This window comes from Heloderma suspectum, chromosome 3 (assembly GCF_057233095.1).
Source record: "Heloderma suspectum isolate Gila_16-S chromosome 3, 16-S_ref, whole genome shotgun sequence".
NCBI lineage: Eukaryota > Metazoa > Chordata > Lepidosauria > Squamata > Helodermatidae > Heloderma > Heloderma suspectum.
In genome coordinates this window covers 269,892,353-269,918,356 of record NC_139460.1, presented here as the reverse complement: position 1 = coordinate 269,918,356, position 26,004 = coordinate 269,892,353, and the positions used below count along the sequence as shown (strand labels likewise).

Below are 26,004 nucleotides of genomic sequence, written 5' to 3'. Positions count from 1 at the left end.
CCTAGCAGCAGTGCAAGAGTTTAAAATACAGATTTAAAACAGCAAAGATAAAAATTTAGAAAGCTAAAATACTAAAATGCCTGGGAAAATAAAAAGGTCTTCACCTGGCACCGAAAGAAATACAACGTAGGCACCAGGCGAACCTCACTAGGGAGCTCATTCCAGAGCCGGGGTGCCACAGCAGAAAAAGCCCTCCTCCTAGTAGCCACCTGCCTCACTTCCTTTGGCAGGGGCTCACGGAGAAGGGCCGCTGATGATGATCTTAAGGTCCGGGCAGGCACATATGGGAGGAGGCGATCCTTCAGGTAACCTGGCCCCAAGCTGTTAAGGGCTTTGAATGATTTTGAAACTTCTTCTTCTGACCTTCAGTCACAATACAAAGAGTAGCAGGATATTTTAAGTAGTATTGTAAATTCATTTGTTTTGCCAAGTTCTTTGCTTTGATAAATTGCCTTCTTTCATTCGCCACTTCTTTAATGTAGTCTGGAAACAACATAACTTTATCTTGTTTCCAGGAAAGGCTTCGAGCCTACCTAGCCAGATGCAGGATAAAATTCTTTGTGGAGACTTTTGCAAATTGAGCTATGATGAATCAGTCCCTTTAGCATTTGGCACACGAAATGCCTGCTCAATATCAAGTAAATAATCAGATGGAATAGAGAGTATTTCATGCAAAAGTTTATCCACAAAAACAAGCAATTTTACATCATTAGGAAAATTTTTAATTCCCAAAATACCTACATTGGATCTCTTCGTGAAGGCCTCCAGCTGAGAAATTCTGTCAGAGGTGTTTTTAAAGTAAAGTTGTGTCGTGGTTTCGTTTCCAGCTACACGGTCTTCAAGCTCATTAATTTTCGACTCCATTTTTTACCGTGATGCATTAATCAAATCTACAGCTCCTTGCAGAGCGGTGATGGAATTTTGGATTAAATCCAACCTCTTGACTTGCTCTGTAAATTGTGAAGATAAGGACTTTATTAGCGTAAATAATTCACCTATATCTTCTCTTCTTGACACTTTTGACACAGAAGGTTTGGGGGGAGTAGATGCGAGCTCCTTCTCCTCGGCGCAGACATGTTTCTCTCAAGCAGATCTCACAGGTCCTCAGTTGTTCTCAAATATTGTTAAAATCATCCCTCAATGGTTGCTGATATTTCTTAAAGCATATATTATATGGAACACACCAGCCCTGTTTTCTCTAAAATAGGAGTCTCAGAAAAGCTCTGGGGAGATAATCCTGGAATCCAGCCCCCCCACTATCGTGTGGGAGTTACCTTTCTCCAAGACGTTGTCCAGAGCTGTTGCCTTGCCCCCCCCCCATTTCCATTCCAGGAGGGAGATGAAAAGGTTTTTCAACCTTTTAAAAAGCTGTTTGAGAAAGCTCCCATGGAGTCCTGTGGGAAGCTACCAGAGTGACATCGGTCCCAACCGGAAGTCTGTTTTTTGCCCCAGTTCTAAGAACACCTTTTTGTACTTAAAAGCTAGCTTATAGCATACATAACTAATCACTCTATTACTGATCACTTATAGTTAGCATACACAGATTATTGTGAATAGCACCCCTCTGGAATACAATGAATTCTTGTCAACAATACACTTTACATTCATACTTTGTAACACACCCATTGGTCCTAGTCCTACCACTGGGAGAAACAGAGAACAAGTCTGCTCCATCTTCTGCCTGATGGTGCTTCAGTTATTTGAAGACTATAATCATGTCTCCCCTTAGCCTACTTTTCTCTTGTTTTTATTTATTTTATGTATTATTACATTTCTATACCGCCCAATAGCTGAAGCTATCTGGGCAGTTTACAACAGTTCAGACAATTAAATACAGCAACTTGATGAAACATAGTATAAAACTTTTAAAAGTTTAAAACTACAGTATAAAACCAAAGGAAAAACCTGCAGCAGTGTAAGGATCTAAAAATATAGTAGCAGTCCTAAAACAATAAAAATGGAAGAACTTAAAATGCCTGGGAGAATAAAAAGGTCTTCACCTGGTGCCCAAAAGACTGTCACGGAGGTGGCAGGTGAGCCTCTCTGGAGAGGGCATTCCACAACCAAAGCGCCCTAGTTGACAAAAGCCCTCTCCTTAGTATCCACCCACCCCACTTCATTTGGTGGGGGCACCCGGAGGAGGGCCTCCGAGCGTAAGTAAACATGGGAGGAGATGGTCCTTTGGACAACCTGGCCCCAAGCCATTTAGGGCTTTGAAAGTCAATACCAGGACTTTGAATTGGGCTCAGAAACAGTGCAGATCACAAAGCACTGGTGTAATATGTTTAGCGACCTGAGCCTGTTAACAATATTGCTGCCCTGTTTTGGGCCAGCTGAAGTTTCTGGACTGTTTTCAAGGGGAGCCCCATGTACACATTGTTGTTGTTCAGTCGTGTCCGACTCTTCGTGACCCCATGTACCATAGCACGCCAGGCCTTCCTGTCCTGCGCTCTCTCCCGGAGCGTGCTCAAGTCCATCATGTACACATACCCAGCTCTTTCAACCCTCCTCATAGGACTTGGTTTCTAGCCCTCTCATCATCCTGGTCACCCTCCTCTGGACACCCTCTCATCTGTCTTTCTCCCATCCCTCTGGACCTCTCCTGCTCCTGTCTTTTTATTAGCTAAGCTTTCCTTGGCCCTCTGCCTACTCAGCTTCTGCATCCTCTGCTCCCCCTTCACTGAAGAACTATATGATACCAGAACAGCTCATTTATACTTAACTTATGAAGGATTCAACAAGGCAAAAGGCTGCACCATCATGGGTAATTTTAATACACTGTTCTAGCTAAGCAAGTGCTGCCAGGAATAGTCTGAGATTATCACCTTTCTCCTGGAGCTCCAAGGGCTGCAGGTGCAGATCTGTATATACGTATAACTGAGATCCTGCATTCTTGGAGCTGGAAGCACTCAGGAGCAGTTCTCTGGGACTCCTAGCACTAGCTGTAGTGGCTGATGCTCCCTTTTCATTTCTTCATACCCTTTAAATGTGTATCAAGACTGTGTGCCAAGCCATCTCAAGAATTGAAAGAAAGTAACCTTGAAAGTGCTGCACCTATATCCACACAGCACGGGAAAGGGAGAACAAAGCAATTGTTACATTCCCAATAGTTTTCCTTATGAGCAAAGTCCGGCAGTGGTGAAAGGTTGGGGAGTTAGCATGTTGAAATCCCATCAGAAGTCTTGCTCTTATGTTTGTAAGTGCAAATAGTTCTTCTTACAGGATCACGAGAACGCTGCCTGCAAGAGACAGATGCACAGCCTCTTTCCTGTTGTCACAAGGTATAATCCAGCAGACTTCCCTCTATTTGTAGGAACAATGTTTGCAATACAATGAGTTGGCAGAGAAACTGGAGGCTGTAGTAGCTGATTCTGATGCTGTAGGAGTTTTCCAGCTGGCAGGGATGGGGAACACAGAGCATCATTTATGCATTATGGTTTGGTGCGAATTACTATGATTACTGCCACTGATTTGCAACTGCAAGCTACACATTTGCAATTTGAGAATGCAAGGTAGATTTTCCCCTTTGATCTGTAAATGTTCCTAATAAGTTTTAACTACAATGTGTTCACTTGGAAAGCTGTCAAATCGGTGGCTTTCGTTTTTAGAATTCATTTTCAAACTGTAGCGAATGAATCTTAATGTGAACCGGCTCCGCGCTCTGGGCCTATCTGTGTGTTTCAGTAGCAGGCAAATCAATTTGTAAAATGTAAAAGGCTTTGCTTTTCTGATCAGAGGTTAACTCTGGACTTGTACACTTCCACTTGGCATTTTGCATCTGGTTCCCCTTTAAAGCTCTGAGTGAGCAAAAAGAAGAAGATCTACATAAATGTTATTAATTTGCATGTCATAATCTGATATGGGGACTCTCTTTCACAAGATCTTGCCAAAATGGAAAGTTTCCAGTAACGGGCTGGCAGTCTTTCAAATTATTTTGAAAGAAGCTGAAAACCGCCAGAAGTCTCCCTGGAACTTCAAAGAGAAAACTTGTTGTAAGAAATGTCCAAAAATAGTTTAAAGGGGGGGGGATAGTTCCTGTCCCAACTTCATGCCATAATTAAATGCTTCTTGTACCCAACAGGAGAAAACAGGCCTTCTGCTAGGAGATAAATGATCAAACATAAGAAAGAGGACAGAAAGACATTCCCCAAACCAATGGTAAACGAGTAAGGAATCACGGCACTCAGGGTTTTCTTGTCACCACTTCAGTTTCCTTAGGTATTTTCTTTCATTACGCAAGATACTTTTAGCTGCCTGCCAGTGATGGTGTCAGATCTGCACCTTGGGTCCACCACACAGGGCCCTACAGCCTCGGGGGCCCCAAATGACCACTCAGAGAGTGGCAGGTGATGAGGGAATCAGGGCAGCAGAAGCAAACTCCATTTCATTCCTGTAGTCATGATAGTGCTGTTATTGAAGGGCAGTATCATATACTGTCTGTGTGCTAGTGAGACTCATTGCTAGCACAACAGGAAGTTAATGGTTCCTGAAGCATCCGGAAAGAGCGGAAATGCTAGTTTCCAGAACAGGCAAGTCAGCAGTGCTTGCAGAAGTGAACTCCGCTGACCTGTCCCAGTCTGGAAACAACTGTTTTCACTTGTTCCTGGGATTGCTTTTGGAAGCTCTCGAGACCCATGGGTGCAGCAGAACTAGTGGAGGTGCAACGGCAGTGTAGGGCACTGCCCAAAGTGAGTTTAAAATGCAAAACTGCACATGCAGAGTATTTTTTACAAGGAGGGCTGGCCGAGAGTTTTGTTGTTCGAACATATCAGGAATATAGAATCAGTTGTAAGTAGGGGTGTACAAAATCTTGCTTACCTGGCTCCGCCAGGTTCCGCAGGTGGGGGGAGGCAATCCGTTCCTCCCCCCCGGAATCCTGCCCGGCCGGCTCCGCTCTGCAGCCAGGCTGCAGAGCTGCTGGCCAGGCCAACCCACAGTGGGGCCTCCAGCCGCTGCCAGGCTGCTGCAGATGCAAATGACATCCTGCGTAGGGGACACCATTTGCATCCCTACGCAAGCCCGTAATAGGCTACATAAATATTTATGTAGCCTATCACAGCTAAAGCGGGAATGCAAATGGCGTAGGGGACGCCATTTGTGTCCCTGCTTTAGCCATGATAGGCTACGTAAATATATATGTCATAGCCTATCATGGGCCAGCATAGGGACGCAAATGGCGGCTGCAGCAGCCTGGCAGTGGCCAGAGCTGCCGGAGCCGCAGCCAGGTAGGCTCCGTTTCGCAGGGCTTTCGCGGGGTGGTGGGGTGGGGGGCTCCGTTCCGCCACAGATTCTGGGGGGCTGAATTCACTGGAATTCGGCCCCCCTGGGATCCATGGCAGAATTCTCTAATATCCCTATTGTAAAGCATGGAATGGCAGTGGGGGCAAAGAGAAGAGAAATGTTAGTTGCCTAATGCACATGGCTGTCTAAACCCCCCACTGCTGATCATCATCAGGGTCCAAAATTACCTAGCTGCACCACTGGCAGCATTGTACCTCATACGCCCTCCTTCCTCATTAGCTTGGGTTTGTTTCACATGGGCATACTTAGAGCCTACCCATGCTCATTTTAATAAATGGAAGTGTGCAAGAACGCAGTGCAGTTTCAGAGGGATCTGTCACATCACTGAGAGCCTGGCTACATGTTTCACTCATCATGTGAGAAGAATGCAGATTCTGATGGCTGAGAACTCTGAGGGTGTCCTCTAGACAGTTAACACTCAAGGAAAGCATGGAGGTGTTTGCCTTAACATTAAGCTAAGTGAGGAGGAGGCACTGTATTTCACTCAGCTAATTTCTCCTGCTTCTCATCTCAACTGTTAGGAGAAATCAGCTGGATGAGATACAGTGCTTCCATATGGAGGGCTCCTAGCACTAGCAAGAAGAAAGCATTGTGCAGCTCTTCCATTTTCTCTCCTCAATGATTTTCCGCATTAAGTGAAAAGGCAGAAGAAGCAGTAAGAAAACATGGGAGGGTCATGAGTAGATTTCATCATCTCAACACTCCCCCGTGTAAATCTCCATGAATGAGGCAGGGCGAGAGTGCCATAAAAGCTTCATCTGGAAACACCCATAATGAAAAGTAAAAGCTTGTTGCCCAGCAGTGTCTCCTGTCTCTGCATGACATGGAGGGAAATACCTCCAAGCTTTCCTTGAGCACTTACTGCCAAGAGGATACCCTTAGAATTCTCCATCGTTGCAACCTGACTGTTTCTTGTGACTGTCATGTGTAACCCAGCTCTGAACCTCACCTTCTGGTGTGAAGGTTAAAAATGCATTCGGAAATTAGACAGCATCCCCTTATCATCATAAATAAAATTGTCTGTACTTCCCCCCCCCCCCAATAAAGCTAGATGTGCTGTTTGCAGTGAGTTGGAGAAACCTGATTTTGAATACATGAACATTTCTTTCATTTGCATTCCAAATATCAATGTGACAAGCAGAGGTCCAGTGGCCAGATTAGTGGTAGAACTACAAAGAGCCACTAAACCTCCCCTCTTCAGGCTGTGCTCCTGCATGTTATGCCAAGTCACCTCTTTTATGGCTTTAAAATACAATTTCCCCCCTTTCTTTAATTTTTGTTTCTCTCTCCCACAGGCACACAATGTCCATATTTTTTGCTTCCGTTAGAACTATTTCACTCTGGGAGTAATAGCACTGAAGTTAGCCAGTCTACACCATGAATAGATTTGTCCCTTGCCTTTCTGATTATCCTCAGGGGTCTCATTAGGCAACCAAACCCTTGTTTTGAAGGTGGGGGGAAAGATGAAAATGATGGTTAACATCAGTGCAATTCTCCATGCTAATTAGCAATGAGTGGAACTGACAGCATGAAATACAGCCCATGCCAAGAGCTGTGTTGCAGAAGGAGGATGCCTGGAGAGTATCATATCTAAAATGCAAATTGTGCTTTCCAAAGGGTATCAGAGAGATGAGGAACTGGTACAAAACACTCTCACCTCATCCTGAAATGAATAATAGTATTCTCCGAATTTTATTAAAAGTCTGGCATGAACTTATTAGAAAGGACCTCATACAACATAATGTTGGTAGGGATGGCCGAACTCACTGCACCCCACTCATTGGACCCCTGCCAGCCTCCTGACCCTGTTCACTGTGAGGTGCACAGGCAAGCACATGCGGCCACCTGCTTCCCCGCCAAGTCGCCTTTTTGCATAAAAATGGCGTCTCGGACTTTTTCATAAATAACCATGCATGCAAATGGAAGCCATAAAAGGGCCATTTATGCAACATCAGGGGTGTGAATGTTCTATTTACGTTGAGCCAGGCAAGCACAGGGATCTGCAGACTGATGTCCAGGGAGCCAAGCCAGCAAGAAATTGCTGAACTTCAAGCCCCAACCAGCTGCCGGCACCATCCCTAAATGTTCATTTTCAACATATTTTTATACTGATTTTCTCCCCTGTGGGCTAAAGGCACTAATTTAGTGTCAAGAGGGTCAGATATCCCAATGTTTAGCACAGCCTTCCCAGCCTTGTGCCCTCCAGATGTGTTGGAATGCAACCGCCATCATTCTCATTAGCCATTCTGGCTGGGAATTATGGGAGTCCCAGTCTAGCACATCTGGAACTGGAAGTCACCTGTTTGGGGAAGGCTGGTTTAGCATTACATTTCATTTTGTTTCATTACATTTCTATACTGCCCAGTGGCCAAAGCTCCCTGGCTGGTTCGCAACATGACAGAAAGTAATAGAAAACCTTTAACATACAAAAATGTGAACAGTTTAAAATAGTTAAAAACAATTAACAGTAAAATTACCAGGACCCAATTAAAATACTAACACTAAAAAGTCCCGTAATATGCAGTCAAATGGCTGGCTGTAGACAAAAGTTTTAATCTGTTGCACAAAAGATGACAATGTTGCTGCCAGGTGGACCTCACTGGGGAGAGTGTTCCACAGTCGGGGGGCCACCACCAAGAAGGTCCTCTCTCTCTTTGCCATCCTCTAAACCTCTTTAGAGGAGGCACTCAGAGTAGGGCCTCAGATGTTGATAGTAGTGTATGAGTAGGTTCGTATCAGGAGAGATGCTCCATCAGGTGTTGTGACCTTGAGCCATGTAAGGGTTTATAGGTCAAAACCAGCACCTTGAATTGGGCTTGGAAACAGACAGGAAGCCAGTGCAAGTAGTCCAGAATTGGTGTTATATGGTCCGACCTTCTGGTCTCACTAACAATCTGGCTGCTACATTTTGCACAAGCTGCAGCTTCTGAACCATCTTCAAAGATAGCCCCACGTAGAGTACACTGCAGTAGTGTATTGAAGCCAGATTATCCTTATCCAGGCATGGATGTAGCTGGGCAGCCAGCCAAAGGTGAGAGAAGGCACTTCATGCCACTGAGGCTCAAGCAACAATGATGACTCCAGAAGAACCCCCAAGCTACAAACCTCCTCCTTCAGAGCGACTGCAACCCCATCTAGAACAGGATGAACACCCTCCATCCAGTCAGAGGACCCACCCACTAACAGCATATCGGTCTTGTCTGGATGGAGTTTCAGTATATTAGCTCTCACCCAGTTCATTGTTGCAGCCAGGCACTGATCTAGCACATCCCCATTACGGGGGAGCTCAGATCATCAGCATGCCTTGCTTGGAATATGTGCCAAATGCAATTGGAATACAGTGGGTTAGTATGATAATATGCTCCAATGAACATTTCCCTCCCCTCCCATATGCTCTGAGTTTGGGAACTGGCTAGGAGCCTCATAGCAAGGCCACCTGCCTGTTCTCCTCCCATGCTGTGTGTGTAGAAGCGTTGACTAGATAGTTCTGTCCAGGTCATTCTCCAATGTGTTGCCATGTTGCAGTGCCACTTCTAATGCTCTCTGGCCTGCTCTGCCATTGTTCTCACCTCCATTCTGCTTCCTAGGTTCCCCACTCTCTCATTTGAGCCCTGCATGCGCATCCAGGGGTTGACTGAAGTGCCAACATAAACTATGCTTGTCTGCTGCTGGACTTCCAGCTGAGGGGAAAGGGGGTGTGGTAGTGATGAGGCAGTGGATGGCATCCTGTGAAGAAGAGAATGACAATCACAATGTCTACTAAGATCTTCCATTGATCTAACTGAGAGGAAATCACAGGCAGGAACTGCTGTGTTTCCAGAGGTGGTGGGAAGCAAAGGAGAAGGGATGGAAAATGAGTGTGCATGTACATCTTGTCAAATCATCCATAGACTGACTGGATCTACCATCAAGAGGCATGGTTCTGGAAAACAAAGGTTGACTAAGGAAGTATCGAAGCGCCACCATGTTATGGCCTGGGATAAAATTGCTGCCTTAGTTTGAAGGAGGTGGGGGAGGAAGGAAACCTCCAGATGCACAAGGCAATTTTTTTAGATCGAGTTCTTCCATAGGGGCAGTTTTGAAAAGCCAGTTTCAATCCTGCTCTCTTTGCACTGGTTTGAAATTATTTTCAGGATTAAGAATTGGTTGTTCATGAGTACCCTGAGGAAGAATTCCATTCAGAATGTGTTGGGCTCAATAATGTTTTTTAATTGCGCACCTGGAGGTTTCTTCCCTTCCTTTTCTGTTGGCCCCTTCCTGCTTTTTCTTTTTAGTTTGAAGGGGGCAAGAGATCCCAGTGCTTAGCATTAGTGGAGAGATCAGATCATCTGGTTATCAGCATATCCTTATTTTGGAGTATGCTCCAAACACAAGTGGAACATAGTTGCTATTATTTTGGTAAAATAATTGATTTCTAAGAAAAGAGCTTATGACTCTGTTACAGAATTGGTGCAGAGTGGTCTTTTAGCTATACTGAAACCCCCAGAGCACTTGTTTGAAATGTTGCTTTCCCTTTTAGCAGGGGCGGGCAACCACTTTTGGTCCAGGGGCCAGATTATACCCCCGGACCAAGCCAGTGGGCCGGATGATGTCAGGGGCAGGGGCTTGCCCCCAAAGCCCCTCCCTCTCCCATGACACCTTCCATCCCCGCCCTGCCCATTAAAAATAAATAAATCCCTTCTCTGCACAGAGAAAGGGACTCAGCAGAGGTTTGCAAGGGCCCACTCCTGCAAGCCCCGATTAGCACAAGAAGGGATTTGTCCAAGACTTACAGGAGCTGACTCCCCCAGGTGCCTGCCGAGTTGGGCTACTCCTTCCCGTGCTGCTTGCACCTGATCAGGATGTCAACAGTGTGGGAAGGGGCTTGGCTGGGACTTTCAGGAGTTGGTTCCTGCAAGCCCCAGCCGATTTGAGCTCCTCCTCCTCATGCTGCTCGCATTCCAATCAGGGCGCAAATGGTCCAGGAAGTGCAGCAGGGGAATACCCAGCTTACCTCCTATCTGTCTAATTGGAGATAAGAAAGGGATTATTCCCCTTTGTGCTGCTTGCCCCTGGGGACTGGGGCTTTGGGAGGGGAGGGGCTTAGGGAGGGCAGGGAGTGGCCTCTGAGGAGGGTGCTCAACCCTCCACAGGCCAGAGGTTGCCCTCCCCTGCCTTTTAGGAAAAAACAACAGCTTTAGCATTTGTTCACCAGTGGACTCTATCATTTCTTTCTTTTGCATGGTTGTGGAGTATTGAAGACATTTACCATAACATCCTGCTAGTTCCAGGAACTGTGTGGTTTAGGGTGCAATCCTATGCATGTTGACTTGGAAGCAAGTCCTGCTGTATCAAATAGTGCTTACTCCCAGGTAAATGTGCATAGGATTGTAGGATTAGTATCTTCAACTTGATCCAGACAGACCTGAGTCTGTTTAGGTCCCATAGGACTTCAAAGACCCTAAGCATACACCTAAACTTTGAAGTCCCATTCATTGCAATGGGAGTTAAAACACACTAATCTTTTTGGGTGTTGTACCCTAAGCCTGAAGTGCAATCCTGTAACACTCATTGACTACAGAGGGCTACTTGGCTCGGCCTTCTGCCAAGAGATATGTCTTCAGAACACCAACATCTCATTTATTTGTGTACTCCCAACATTTCTGATAGTGCTAGTTACTTTCCTTAGGTTTCCTGGGTTTACTGAAAACAAACCATAAACCATCATTAGGTCAAAGTGAGCTCAGTAACTATGAAACATACACCGAAAAGACTCCATGGCTTCTTAGAAGTTTTAACTCTATTGAGATGAGTTTTTTTTTTTTAAAGTAACAAGAATAATTTGCCAAGTCCTTTCATCATGTCTATGGTTGATTACTATTAAATCTCCTAGACTCTCCAAACATTAAGCAATCTGAAGCACGAGGAACTCATCACATCAAGAGTGGCTGTTTACTTACTGAAAATTTCTGGAGGAGCGAAGGAAAAAATCTGGTTCCTGTACCAAACCTTAAGGATTCTTCATTCATTGCTAGCTTCCTTAGCAATCCTGCGTTATATCATTATTTGCGTCTAGCATTAAGCTGCCTCCTATCAGTTTTGAGGGAGGAATTGCAGAGGTACCTAGTTTAGTGCATACAGCAGGGATGGCCCTTCAGATGTTGGACTGCAACTCCCATGATCCCTCACCATTGGCTATGCTTACTAGGCCTGATGGGAGTTGCAGTCCAGCAACATCTGGAGGGCCACATATTGCCCCACCCCTGGCATACAGAATGCTTCTTAAGGTTTCTGTGATTTATTTAGGGGAGAAAATGAAACCCAAGGTAATACACAGCCCAGGGGCCCATCTACACCCAGCTTTTACTCCGGGGTGGGTGTGAGCCAAGGTTCCTCATGATGATGCAGTCACGACTTTGCACCCATCCATTGCTTTCGTCTGGAAAATGCAGCATTCCAAGGAGTCGTTTTACTGCTATGTTTTTCGTTTGCTACAGGTTTCCCCGTGCTTGTGAGCTGTCTGTCCCTTCCCCAAACTGACTTCGCATTTTGCAGTGGGCGTGTTTTAGGCGTACATAGTGCCTGCATCACTTTGTGATGCCCCTTTACTCCCTGCATCCCTTCGCAGCTGCGCAGTTACAGAGGCACGTTTTCATATTTAATCACACTTTTGCACATTTTTGCAGCGTAGTATCTTCACAATGGTTGCTTTTGCACTCAGCACCCAAGGGCTGGGGATGGTCTTGGGAGAGGAACGGCAGCGCTCCAGGTGCCATTTCAGAAAGATGGCTAGGCACGTAGTGCTCACGCTTGTGAGCGCGAACCATCGTGAGAGTCTCAGGCTGGGGAACTGACAAACTGATGGTGTGGAAATGAAGAAGCACAAAACACCCAATTTTTACCTAAAACAGGATCAGAAAGACACAGCAGAGGTCCTCAAGTATAAAACAGCCACTGAAGTGTTGCACCCCCACACTCATGGGATTGCACAGCTGCGCATTTCTGTATAATGGCAAAAAAAGGACATGGCGAGTCTCTTAGGGAAGCGCGTAGTACGTCACAAGTGTACCGCAGGGGATGCTAGTTCGAATTGCTGCGCAGTTGCAACAGGGTGGAGGGTCAAAGCGGTGCCATAGATGGGGCCCAGCCAGGTGGCTTAGGCTCCTGATGACTAATGAAATGTAAATTTGGAGACTATAGTGTAAATCTCATAATGTGGCCAAAGAACTCCTAAGGGCAGAACCCTGTGTTCCACCCCCATGTTTCTTCATAGCCTAGATACTTCTCTTCTGCAAGGAGAGTTGTGATTTACATCAGAGAGGAAGTAGGTACTTGACCCTGCCCACTGGTTTCCTCCACCAACTTTCCTTGATCTGCTTTCTCCCAGGAACCGGGGTCCAGATCAGTATTCCCATTGTAAACATGAATCTGGCGCTTGAGCTGTGTGTGTGTGTGTGTGTGTGTGTGTGTGTGAGGTGGGTGGGTGGGTGGGGGCGTTGCACAGGGGAAAGCAGCTGGTGGGTGAAAGAGCATTTCAGGGGAGATGTGGCAGGTGAGAAAAGTGTTTGCTCTGAGAACTGCTATGGTCCCAGACAATTGGAGTTGGGGTCTGATCTAGAAAACATGGGTTCAAATCTCACCTCTCCCATGGACTCATCATCATTTGCTATCAGCCTCTGTTCCTTCACTGTTAAAGGGAAATTACCTGCTATGACTGTGAGGGCCAAGGACAACCAGGATTGAAAAGTACTTTGCTGAACTCCTCTCCCCCCACACACAAGTATTATAAATTTTGGAGAACAAACACACACAATTCCAAATAATTTATATTTTTTTCTCCAAATAATTTATAACATTTAAACAAATATTCTGCAAAGTACTTTTCAGTCTTTATTGTTCTTGACCCTCACAGTATGTATATCTATCATCTATCTCACAGTATTGGCCCTCACAGTGTGTGTGTGTGTGTGTGTGTGTGTGTGTAGAGGTTGGTACCTGAGATTTTTGTGGACTTGCAAGGCCTCCTGACACAAATTTTGTATCTGAGCCTCAAGAAGGTCTTACTTGAGCCACATGCTGTCAGGGTACATTGAACATATGGAAGGAGAGTGGGATCATCATGGTAGGCCTTGAACTCCACATTGTGATGATCTCTGTGCGCAAATGAGCTTGTGTGCAAACAAGTTGCATGTGTGACCTGGAACTCTGGACTTTGCAGGGCATCAGACAGATTGCACAGAAAGAATGAGCCTTCATCCCTGTAGCTTGTATGCATGCATGGGGTCTGGGCGCAAAGCACAATCTATGTGTGGAGAGTGGAGGAAAGGCCTGCAGTCCTGCTGCCCTGGCCCCTATGCATTCAGCGTATCCTGATCACAGCCATCTGCCAGAGCTTGTGCAGCCTGCCTTTTATGGGAAGGATTCACAGCATCATGTGGCCATCTAAGCTCATGTCAGATCTTTTACTATCCCACTACTTCTATTCTTCCTCGTCTTCTTGCCTGTATTCCTCTTGGTCCGCTTTTGTCTGTGAGGATGGAGTTGATCCTCTGCTAAATACCTGCTCAGCATTTCCTGAAATGTTGGATTTTGCTCAGCATCTGTTATAGCAAAATGCTCTGTGCTGCCATTTCCTTTGTGTCTGGTGTCTTTATATCCCTCTTTTCTCTGTATCCCCACTCTCAAGTACTTCTGGAAATTAACAAGCTTTGTCTCATACACACCTGGCAGGGGAGCAGTGTTAACAGTATGCTTTAACTTTTAACTATATGATGGCCTCCCTTCGGAGAATCAAAGCCCCATTTGAGTTAATTGTGGCTGTCAAATTATCCTCCCTGTTAAGTGTGAAACTGCACTCTGCTGACTATTGGGATTCCCCAGGGAGAAGACATTGTTAAGGCAACTAGCCAGGGAGTCCTCGTGTGAACAATTAGAGGCAACAGTGGCTGCTTTGCCTTCCTCCCCTCCCCGCTCCTTCAGCTTACCTCTCTTTCACCACCATTCCTCCATATTTGCAGTCGTCATTGTTGAATCTATATGCCTGTGTTTCCATCCTTCCATTGTAATTTGCTGTGGCATAGAAGCCACATTGACTTTATGCTGGAGCTGGGTAACGTAACATCTGTGTGCCATTCTGCAAAGCCGCTGCACGAGATGTGATGCGGAGGATGCTGTATGGCCTAGATATTATACAACGTGTCAACAATGCTTTGTACTTTTATCAGGCCATTTAATTTCAAATAAATCTTAGTGACATGTTTTTATTACTCTTAGCTGTATTGCAGTCTCTCCAGAAACACTGTTGTCCAGGCTGCAGGTTTGAGCTCAAGTTCAGATTTAATTATTATAATCTTAATAATAAGATTATACCTGTCTGCTTCTGCTGGGGGAAGGGGTGTGGCCTTCTGGGGAACCCCAGAGGACTCGATTTGGCCCCCAGGCTTAAGGTTTCCCACCCCTAGCCTACAATCTGGCATCTGCATATCACTGAAACTGCCCTCACCAAATTCACCACTGTTCTCCTCACTGCCACATCCAATAGCCTCCCTCTCTCTGTTCTGGTTCCTCAGGGATCTGTTCTTGGTCCTCTGCTATTCTCCCTTTACACCCTGTCCCTGAGTTACATTACATTCCATGGCTTCCATTACCACCTTCATGCTGATGACATCTAGCGGTACCTCGCTTGTGAGTCTTGTCAGAATTTTCTCCCTGCCTCCAGTCCTGCATCTCCAATTGGCTGTTATCTATTTCTGCTTGAATCCTACATTGTTGTCTCAAACTCAATGTGTCCAAAACCAGATTTCACATTTTCCCTCCCAAGCCTTCCTGTCCTAACATTTTCTGTATCTATTTACAGTATCACCATCCACCCTGTTGATTGGGCACATGGCTTTGGCTTCACCTTTGACTCCTCTCTCTCCTTTGACTCCTCTCTCTCTTATCTTTCTTCAGTTGTCCTTGCTGTGTTGATTTTTAAATTGCAAGGTGTTTGGGGCAAAGACCTATCTCTTATACTTTGCAAAGCACTATGCACATTGATGGCACTATAGAAATAATAATAAATAATAATCATTGATTCTTATTGGGTCTTAAGAACTAGGTTGTAATTTGGGATGTAGTCGGGGGAAGCCTTTCTTGCTCTAGACACTGGGATCACCAGAGGCAGGGGATGGAATTAACCTTTAGTTGATAGTTGCTTCAGTTCAAATTCATCATCTTTTGGAATCAAATCATTTAGCACAGCTTTCTCCCTCTAAGAGAATGGATGCCATCCATTTGGGGGGGGGGGGGGTTGCATGTGGACATCATTGAAATGACGGAGGAGCAACATTTATCCCCTGCCTCTAATGCCTTTCTAACAGGATTATGGTGGGGCACATCTCTGGGCACTGAGTAAATCAAGATACATCATACCTTCTGAGGTTACTGCATTATGCAGCTCCTAGTGATAAATGTTTCATACATAGTTGATTAGGGCTGCAATCCTGTGCACACATATTTGGGAGTAAATCCCACTGAACACAATGGTACATAGTTTCCAATAAACACGTATAGGCTTGGGCTGTAAAACTCAGTTCTGGTCTTGTGATATGTGTGCCTCTGCTATTCCTTTCTGCGCAGTGTACTCCCTGTAACTACCCTCTGATTACGCTCTTCTCTTCCTTTCACCCTGCTCCTAAACACTGGAAGTAAATCACATTTATTTCAGTTAAGCTTTCTTTCATGTTAAATATGCTTAGGATTACAGTGTTGTATGCATAACCTTGTCATACACACACATATATTTCTATCAGATAATTTCTACTTCTGCCTCCTTGTTCTGCATTTTCTCTCCATCTGATTTTGACCCTCCCTTCTTCTCTCTTTTTTTCCCCCCTGGTGAATTCCAGATTACTAAATAAAAGTTTCATTACTACCTAGGTTTGAAAAAATGATTTGATTCCAAAAGATGATGAATTTTAACTGAAGCAAAATGTCAGGCACAGCAGGGACATTTTTTAAGCTTCAGTAAGTTAGGATGGTGGAACACAAGCCCCAGTATAATTGTGTTGGCAGCCTTATAGTTATCAGGAGCTAGGCAAGGGGACACAGCGGTCAATTGCTTTGCTATTTAATGTGGCGGCTTTATGTTTCCAAGGTGCAATTGTATATTAAAAGCATATTTGCCCCCCTGACGTGGCTAAATAATGGGATTTTGCTGCTGGGTTGCACTTCTCTGTTACGGCATGGGTAACAGGCATTCCCTGTGCTGCTCTTTTCGGGATTGAATACTTCCTAGCTTCCACCATAAGTGGATGCAACGCCATTTCTCACTTTAAGAGACAGCCTCCATCAGTGCAGGAGACTCCTTAGCATAGCTACTTGTTCTGCCTGTTTTCAGCACTTTGATCTAATTCATCTTCTAGGAAGCTGCCTTATAGTGAGCCAGACCTTTGGTCCATATAGCTCAGTAATGTCTGCAGTGACCGGCAGCAGCTCTCCAGGGTTTCAGACAGGAGTCTCTCCCAGCCCTGTCTGGTGATGCCAGGAATCAGACCTGGGGGTGGGACCTTTCACCTGAAAAACATGTGTTCTGCTACGGAGCTATGGGCCTTCCCTAAGGCCAGTATGTATGTATTTGTTCATTACATTAGCAGCTAATGAAATAACAGACTAAGACTCAGCTGCATTTGTTCCTGCAAGGGAATCAGTAGAGGTGCAGACTACATTGATCACTGTGAACCCCTTACACATGGGATCTTGAGTGCTGATAGATAGGCTGGATAACATAATGCACTGTGAGTAACTGTAAAGGAAATTCTTGCTCCATAGCTTGCTCCACAGTTTGCTTCATAGCTTAGAGCAGTGTAGTGCACAGTGCTATATTTGGGAAATGTCCTGAGTTCAGTGGGAAAGAACCATCACTCGGCTTTTAAGCACGTATGTTGGATGAAAAAGGTTTCAGGTTCAATCCCAGCATCTTCAGTTAAAAGGATCAGGTAGCAGGTGATAGGAAAGATGGCCTCTGCCTGAGACCCTGCGAGCCATTACTAGTTGGAGTAGACAGAAGTGGGATAGATGGACAAATAGTCTGACTTGGTATAAGGCAGCTTCCTGTTTTCCTCTGGTGCAAGAGATGTAGCTGTGAGCCAGTCCCTAACTCTAAGCTGCTGTTTCCTAGTGCACCTGAAAAATAGGACTTTCAGGAACCTGATTCACACCAGCTGTGGAATGAATAAGATAAGGATTGTAAAGTGAACATTCAAGAACCCTTTTAACTACCCTTTCATACTTGCGGTTTGGGTGGCAAATCCATGGTGTTCCTGCCACAGGGTGAATACTTCTTCTGTAAGGCCTTTCCCACAGCAGGCAACACCTTCCACCACACACACAGTAATGCTGCCACCAGGACTTTTTCCTCAGGTCCAACAGCTGTACTTCTCAAGATGTGAGGATGCATTGGCTTTTTATTATTCTCTTTAACTCTTTTGCCCTTTGGGAGTCACAAGCATACGATTTTGAAAAGCAGAGAAATATTTATTACTTACAGAATTAAGGTGTAAACAGTAAATAACCACTTTACTCTCCTCCTGCACATAAATGAGTTACAGTAATAAGTCCCTTTAAAACCTTCTATATATCCTCTCTCTCACACACACTCAATCACTACTCTAATCCTATAAACACAGATCCTAAGCAATACCTATCTCCTCACAAGCCCTATCTGTCTCTTCCTTATCTGTTCTCTATCTACCTCTTCCCTATCTTGGTGGTTAAAAAGTGAGAAAATACAAGAAGTGGGGGCTCTAATTGGATTAGGGATATTTATTTATTTATTAAATTTCTCACTCGCCCATCTGGCTGGTCACATGGCCACTCTGGGCGATGTACAGCAATACAAACAGTTTTAAAACAATAAAATTCTACATTAAGACATCAAATTTCTAAAAATACCCTAACCCACCTCAAATGCCTGCCTGAACAACCACATTTTTAATGCGTGGCAGAAGCTCATTAAAGAGGGGGCCTGGTGGAGTTCCCTAGGGAGGGAGTTCCACAGAGTGGGGGCCACCACAGAGAAGGCCCTCTCCCTCATCCTCACCAGCCTAGCCGTCCTGGCTGATGGGCTGATCAAGAGGCTGATCTTGTTAAGCGGCCTGTCTGGTGTTGCTGGAGGCACTCCTTAAGATAGGCTGGGCCGGAGCCATATAGGGTTTTAAAGGTCAAAACCAACACCTTAAATTTGGTTTGGAAAACAACTGGTAACCAGTGCAACTCCTTCAGCACTGGAGTGATGTGATCACACCGGCGGCTGCCTTTAATCAGGCAAGCTGCTGCGTTCTGCACCAGCTGCAGCTTCTGAACTGCCTTCAAGTGTAACCCCACATAGAGCACATTACAATAGTCTAGATGAGAGGAGACCAGGGCATGTACTACCGATGGGAGCAGATGGTCGGGAAGGTAGGGGTGCAGCCGCTGTATCAGATGGAGTTGGTACAATACTGTCCGGCTCACAGCTGACACCTGAGCCTCCATGGACAGCTGGGAGTCTAAAACGACCCCCAGGCTGCAGACCTGGTCTTTCAAGGGTAGCCATACCTCATTCAACATCAGGTCAACATCCCCCAACCTCCTCTTGTCTCCCACCAAAAGTACCTCAGTCTTGTCAGGGTTCAGCTTCAGCTTATTCCTCCCCATTCAGCCTCTCACCGTCTCCAGACATGTGGACAGGGATTCCATGGCCAACCCTGGTGAAGATTTGAACAAGAGGTAGAGCTGTGTGTCATCCACATATTGATGACACCGCACCCCAAACCTCCTGATGATAGCTCCCAGCGGCTTCACATAGATGTTAAATAGCATCGGGGAGAGGATGGAACCCTGTGGCACTGCACAAGTGAGCAGCCACAGGTCCGAAACCTCCTCTCCCAGTGCTAGGCTGTGGTACCTGCCCTAGAGGAAGGACCAGAAGCACTGTAATACGGTGTCTCCAATGCCCAACCCCTCCAGGCAGATACTGTGGCCAATGGTATCAGAAGCTACTGAGAGGTCGAGGAGAACAAGGAAGGAGCATTCACCCCTATCCAAAGCCCTCCTGATATCATCCACCAAGGCGACCAAACCGTTTCTGTCCCATGCCCAGGCCTGAAGCCCGACTGAAATGGATCTAGATTGTGTAGTGAAACAGGGATGGCAACTATTCTAGATCAGATACTGTGGTTAAAATTGTGCAATCCTGTGTAAGTAGCACAAAAGTGATGGAGATTATACATGATTCTATTGGGTAAACTCCATCCACAGTATGGATGTCCTCACTTTTGCCCCAGGACTATTTCCTGCCTTCCTGCTTGTTGAATGGAGTGTGTGTTAGCCTTGAAAGGTGACTCTTGTTCAGGCCAGGGCAAATTGTGGCCCACCAAGCCAAACATGGTCTTATGGCCTGCCATGTGCCTGACAACCTCTCCCAATCCTATTTTGTTTTATTTCCACCCCCATCCCCAGGTAGGTAGTAAAAACTGGTTTATCAAATGCCTGGTGAGGCAACATACAATGTTGGTGCACGGCACTTAGCTTGGTGGGCCACAAGTTGTACAACATTGCTCTTTCTGGTCCTTGGACAGCCCTTAATTTTGGTTTTTGTGTCATCTTTTCTCTACTGTGTTCTTGACATAGTGATTGTTCCATACCTCTTTAATGCAGAAGTCAAGGCCATGTGGGGACTCATGATTTTCAAGACCTGTGTGAATATGTGTTTGCATTTCCTAAACTATTTTTTAACATTTATTTACTCTTAAGTCCCACCATGAGCTTGAAACTGAGTGGTAGGCAGAATCGAAGGCTATGCAGAGCTTTTAGTAAAAGGCAGGCATTTTGAGCCATTTGTGGGAGAACTATAAAAGGGAAGGAGGCAACCTTTGGACAGGGGTTATTACTGCTGCAACATTAAGCAAGCCCTGTTTTATTAAAGTTATGGCTCATGCTGGCATTAGGGCAATAGAGGTGTCAATTCTCCTGTTATTAACTCTACTGCCTAGGGGCATAGATTTCAGCAAAAATATCCAAGAACCAGAGCTAATCTCAAGCTCAAAGTGGAGGCCAGGGGTAATTACCTTGGCCCCACATAAGGACAAAGGAGGGGAAGTCATGCAAAACTATAGCACTTCCAAAGAGAAAAAGAAAAGGAAAAAAATAATGACAAAGAATATTTACCTCCTAGATTTCCTAGGAATGAAACATTAAGAAAATCAGTATAGCCAAGGGATAAGTATGTTGCTTCTGCATTATTATTTACTCTTTATATATTACTTTAATAGCACAATCCTGGATAAGTCATCCAGGGCAGGTAAGGATGACATAAGGAGCTTCTCACCTTCACTGCTTTGTTTCAAATGGATAACAAAGTAGAGAATGGGGACAGGGGATGGGTGAATGTGAAGGGAAGCTAGTTTCTCTTACATGAGTGGCCAGGGTTTGGCACCAGCTCTCCATATTATACTAGCAAAAATAGTAACAGGATTTCAGGCTAAAAAGAGTGGTGTCAAGAAGACACATGTGTTAGAATCTGCTCTAAACTTCGGTCTCAGATAACATTTTTAATGGCATTTGGATCAGGCATTTGGACCTTAAGTCCTTGATGAGTCCTCACATAATAAGAACATAAGAAGAGCCATGTTGGATCAGACCAAGGGTCTATCTAGTCCACCTTTCTGTTCACACAGTGGCCACCCAGCTGTCGACCAGGAACCCACAAGCAGGGCATGAGCACAACAGCACCCTCCCACCCATGTTCCCCAGCAACTGGTGTACATAGGCTCACTGCCTCTGGTGCTAGAGGTAGCACATAGCTATCAAGACTAGTAGCCACTGATAGCCTTTTCCTCCAGGAATTTGTCCAACCCACTTTTAAAGCCATCCAAATTGGTGGCCATCACGACATCCTCTGGTAATTTTATCCATGAAAAATGAAAAGGTAGATTACGGTAGAACAGGATTGTTTAGATGGTAAGATGCAGAGCAGGAGGTCATGTAAGTCTGAAGGCTTAAGTGTGCGTGTGTGTTGGAATATATGTATGTATATATGCATGAATATTAAGTGTATTTGTATGTATTTATACATATTGCTCCACTAATACACATGTTAGCTACTGCTGGTGCAGGATCTTGCCAGCCATTCGGGAATTCAAGGTCAGCAGGATGTGGAAATGCTCTAAAGACCCCGAAGCCTTAGAAGTTTAGATTCCCAATGTGACTGTATTGCAGCATTTCCAGAATCCATTAAACCACAGCTCTCCTGAGAAGTCAGTTCAAGGTGTTTGGTTCTATGTTACATGCTGCCAGGTTGATGTAATCTCTTAGAGAAGGGCTCCAAATAATTGTGCGTGTTCTAGCCCAGCCATGGAGTATATCTTTTATGGTTCCAGGTGAGAAGGCTCCGGTGCAAAGTCTGGAAGCCCTAAATATTTTGCATGTGTGCACACACAAATGTGTGATGTATCTGATGCCACAGGTGGGACTTGGGTTGGGAGTATGGATTCTGGGCACCCTTAGGCTGATGTTGCACATTCATCCACCTTGTCTACATATTAGTGCAATGACATAATACTATCATTGTTTACCCAGTTTCTCTCCTATTCTTCCTGATCACCATATCTTCCTGTTAGATTTTGTTCAATTTAGGCTGGCCTCATATGGGCCTAATATAGTGTGGGTGCAAAGTCTGATCAGGATCTTGGCCATGTGTCCCATCCACATCACTGTTGATGATCACTGTGGAGACCCAGGCTTTACTGGTTATTTCTGGGGGTGTATGCATGCTGCAGTTGGGCCAAATGTTTTGCCCAGGTGAATTCCATGGCTTTTGCAGGTCTTTCTGCTGGGTGAAAACACTCCAAAAGTTCAGGAGAGGGGACATTTTTGTATGTGTTGGGGGAATGTTTAGGTGTGGGGAAGGTAGTACTACTTGCAATTCATTACAAGGTAGTCCAAAGACTTCTTGATATGTTTAAAGTCATATTAATTACTTCCAGAATTACTATAAAGAAAGGAACCAAAACAACAGAGGGTATCTAAAATTTACACAAAAATATAAACTTAAGGTTTCCATAAATTAAGACTTGGCGAATACATACAGGATACTGCCAGTAACTTAAAAGTCACAGTTTATTGGTGTGCAATCAGAATGGCAGCCATCTTTTTCCTGTACAATATGCGGGATTGACACAAAGTCAACACGGAGCATCTTTCCTGGGACATTTGTGGCCTCACTTCTAAAGTGTGTGAGCTATGCTGTCAGGAGGTGCTCAGCCAAGCTACAGCAGAACTTTTAAAGGCTAGGAAAAAGGGGGGAATAAAGAAACCCTTGGAGCACTTTGTAATGCATTTGTACTAATTCCCCCTCCCACCCAAAAGTCCTGAGAATTTCTCCACTGTCCAAAGAATGTCTCTGAATCTCCCCACTCTACCTTTGTTGGAAAGAAAGGTATGACAAAGGTTGGGCGGGGGTGGGGGGACTTTGCCCAGCTGTTCTGCATGAACTGGGTAAAGAGTTCATGCAGAACTTGAGACTCTGGGAACTTGAGACTTTAAAAGGATATAAACTGGGCTCAGTTTCATGGATGATATTTGTCTAGGAAGATTGCTGCCAGAGCTTTGTGAGGCCTTCTCCCTACCCTGAGGTACACTGTGAGGACAGTAGCAGCACTCCACCCCCTGGCTTGGGCATCCTCTGCTAGGAACCTTCTCTTTTCAAGACTTCTCCAGTAATATACAGTCAGTCCTTAGATATTTCTTTGTATTAATCTTGTGTGGGAATGGATGAGAAATTTGTTTGCACCTCCTGACCTGCACATGAACTGGAACAGAGTTATAAAGTGATATCTGCACTTTTGCGAATTTTGCAATGCAGTTTGCAAATGAAAAAGTGTGCAAAATGTGTATAATAAGGAAAAGTGCATACAGAAATGCATTATATAGGGGGAATTGCTTAGAAAAAGGGAGATTTGGAAAAGTGTGTACAAAAATGTGATTATTAGGAGAAATGCACACAAAAATCCAAATTTTCATGCAGATTTTTTTTAAAAAAAAATCTCAAAGTCATGTGGGAACAGGTTGGAATGAATGTAATGCTGGAAATATGAAAACTGAGTGGAAGCGAACTTGACAGATCTGTCCATCCCTAGTCCTGTGGTCTGACCCCTAGACTTAGGAAAGCCATGCTCCCCTCTGGCAAGAGAATAGGCTTTAAGAACCTCCCTGATATTTCTGCCCTTCTGGGGCTAAAACAACAGCTTGGTTGTGAAGGATAGTAGCCACCTACAGCCCAACCACTTTGTTATAAGTTTTAAAGCCTAGGCAGTCCTAGCTGTCATCATATCTATGTTCAGTCTGGCACCTAGTACACCTTTGGCACTAAAGAAGTGTGTAACAGAAGCCATGGTAGATAGATGCTAGCCTAAAAAACTAAATTAGAATCTCTCATTAGTTGTGGCTGGGGGCATATCAATGCAACCCATGTAACAGGAGAAGGAATGAAGGAAGAGATTCTGGTAGAATTGTACCAAAACACGCACACATAGTGCATAGTGGGTAGCTGCACTGAGTAGTATTCCTTTAGATACAGCCTAAGGAGCAACAAGGTGACCATGTGCCCTTGCAACTGTTGGCCTATAGAAACAACATCTTGTTGTGCTAATAGCTATTTCTAGATAGAACTGCCACCTGAATAAAGAAATCCTAGGTGATTAATTACATAATTTTAATTGATAAATTAATCAATTCAATCTGCATGAATTTGCATATGAATGAAACCACTGCTGTGGAAAAAGTAGCTTCTTTTGGGATGATACATCACCTTAGGTTTAAACTACACATTATGTTAAATACATAGCATACACTTCTGTAGGTTTTGTTATTATTGTTTACTGAAAAGTAAGTGTGGAGGCCAGATCCAAATCAGAACTCCAGTATGAGGGGAGGGTTAATCTTTCTTCCCCTGCCATGATCCTACCCACTGCCCACTCCCTGCATGCCAAACAGCAATAGTAAAAAAAGATCTTATTCCCATCACACTTACTTTTAAGTAAACAAAAAACCGATACAGAGCTGCACAGTATGTATTTAACATGAGTAGTCTGACACTCAGAAGAGGCATTCCCTCCAATCTGTGAGAGATGGGTGAATGCCTCTTCTAAGATGGTCCCTATCATCTGCAGTTTCTACAGATACTTACATTGAACACACACACACATGCACCACCATCACCACCACCAGCATCTTTTTAGTCAGTCAAAAGTTATTTTAATCAATTAAATTAACTGATTAATAAATGAAAATGTTGCAGCCTTGTGTAGAACTGATAGCATGGCTGGCCCTACCCTTAGGTAGAGTGAGGTGGCCATCTCAGGTAGCTGATTTTGCATCATGGAAGAGCAGTAAATTGTTAATTAACTAAATTATTATTACTACTATTACTCGGCATTGGCATGCATCATAGTAGTAGTACCTGGGTGGGGGAAAGGTACTTGTGACATTTTCTGCCTCAGATGCCTAAAGAATGTGGCTGGCCTTGGAGACTCTGCGCCTTCATTTAGGCGGGTGTGGGCACCATTTGTTGCTCTGTCTCACAGAGCAACATGCCTTGGGCCAGCCCTGTTCAATCTTCCACTCTCCTGAAATGTGGCTGTATTAGCAATAAAAAGTTTGTGTGATTTAAGAAACAAAATAAACTTACTTTGTTCTTCTGTTTCTACCCTTTCTCATTTAGGGACACTTTTATACCACTATTTGATGCCAGAAGGACATGGAAAGAGTCCAGTCCTGACAGTCGAGCTTACCACCGCAACCCCCTCCTCTTTTTCCACTGGCAAGGTAGCCATGCCCTGCAGATGAGCTGTGATCTCCTCGGGGCGATGTCAGGCTCTCGTGTCAAGGACATGCTGTGTCCGAATGAGCAGAAACCCCAGGAGCCCTACTGCAGCCACATGCGCTGTCCCAGCCAACACAGGACCCGCCATGTACATAGCTAATGCGATGTCTATAAAGGATGCACCCTCTTGTACATTTCCCCCCTTCCCGTTCAACTCGTTGATTGTGTCAAAATTGTCAGAGTTTGTAATAGTAACTTTCAGAAAATATTGTACTAAAAAGAAAATTGCACTCAATAAAAATTATGAAATAAGCTTGGTGATTTTTTTAAAAAAATTAGTAGTTGAGGTTGAAGAATACTATCAAAAGGCAAGAGGGCAAGGTTATGAATATGGTGTGTTACATATTAGCACCAGGTACCAATCCGTATGAGTAAGAACATCAAAATAGTTCACTCTTAACAGTGCACATCTATACATGTCTGCTTGGAAGTGAATCCCTTTGAATGTATGCAGTATTTTGTATTTGGGTAAAGATACCCAATTACAAATTACTTTCTATTATGAAGGGTGCATGCACATTTCAAAAACGTATTTTCTATTTAAATATATATGAAAGAATATGACATTTGCTTCCATCTATGACAAATCAAACCCATATATGAAACATATGCATTCTCCATAACTAGAGTGGTGGTAATAGCTATATTGTACTTTCTTGGGTATTGCATATCATCTAAGAGTGTACTGTGTTTAGAGATAATGTGCATGTGTACCTCAGATATGTACTTCAGATATACATATCTGTACTTAAACACACACACACACACACACACACACTTACAGTGAATCAGGGATGCATAAGAGATAGCTGACTTTAAAG

At 44.5% G+C, this 26,004-nt stretch overlaps 1 protein-coding gene across 1 annotated transcript in view; it reads left to right on the top strand.

The window, feature by feature from the left end:
- EPHB1 (EPH receptor B1) overlaps window positions 1-25,429 on the top strand; it is a 552,359-nt gene extending 526,930 nt beyond the window's left edge. Inside the window, exon 17 of the mRNA XM_084846918.1 lies at window positions 25,022-25,429. The gene's annotated coding sequence lies outside the window, so the exon portion shown is untranslated. The remainder of the gene's footprint in view (window positions 1-25,021) is intronic.
- Window positions 25,430-26,004: the final 575 nt, after the last annotated feature.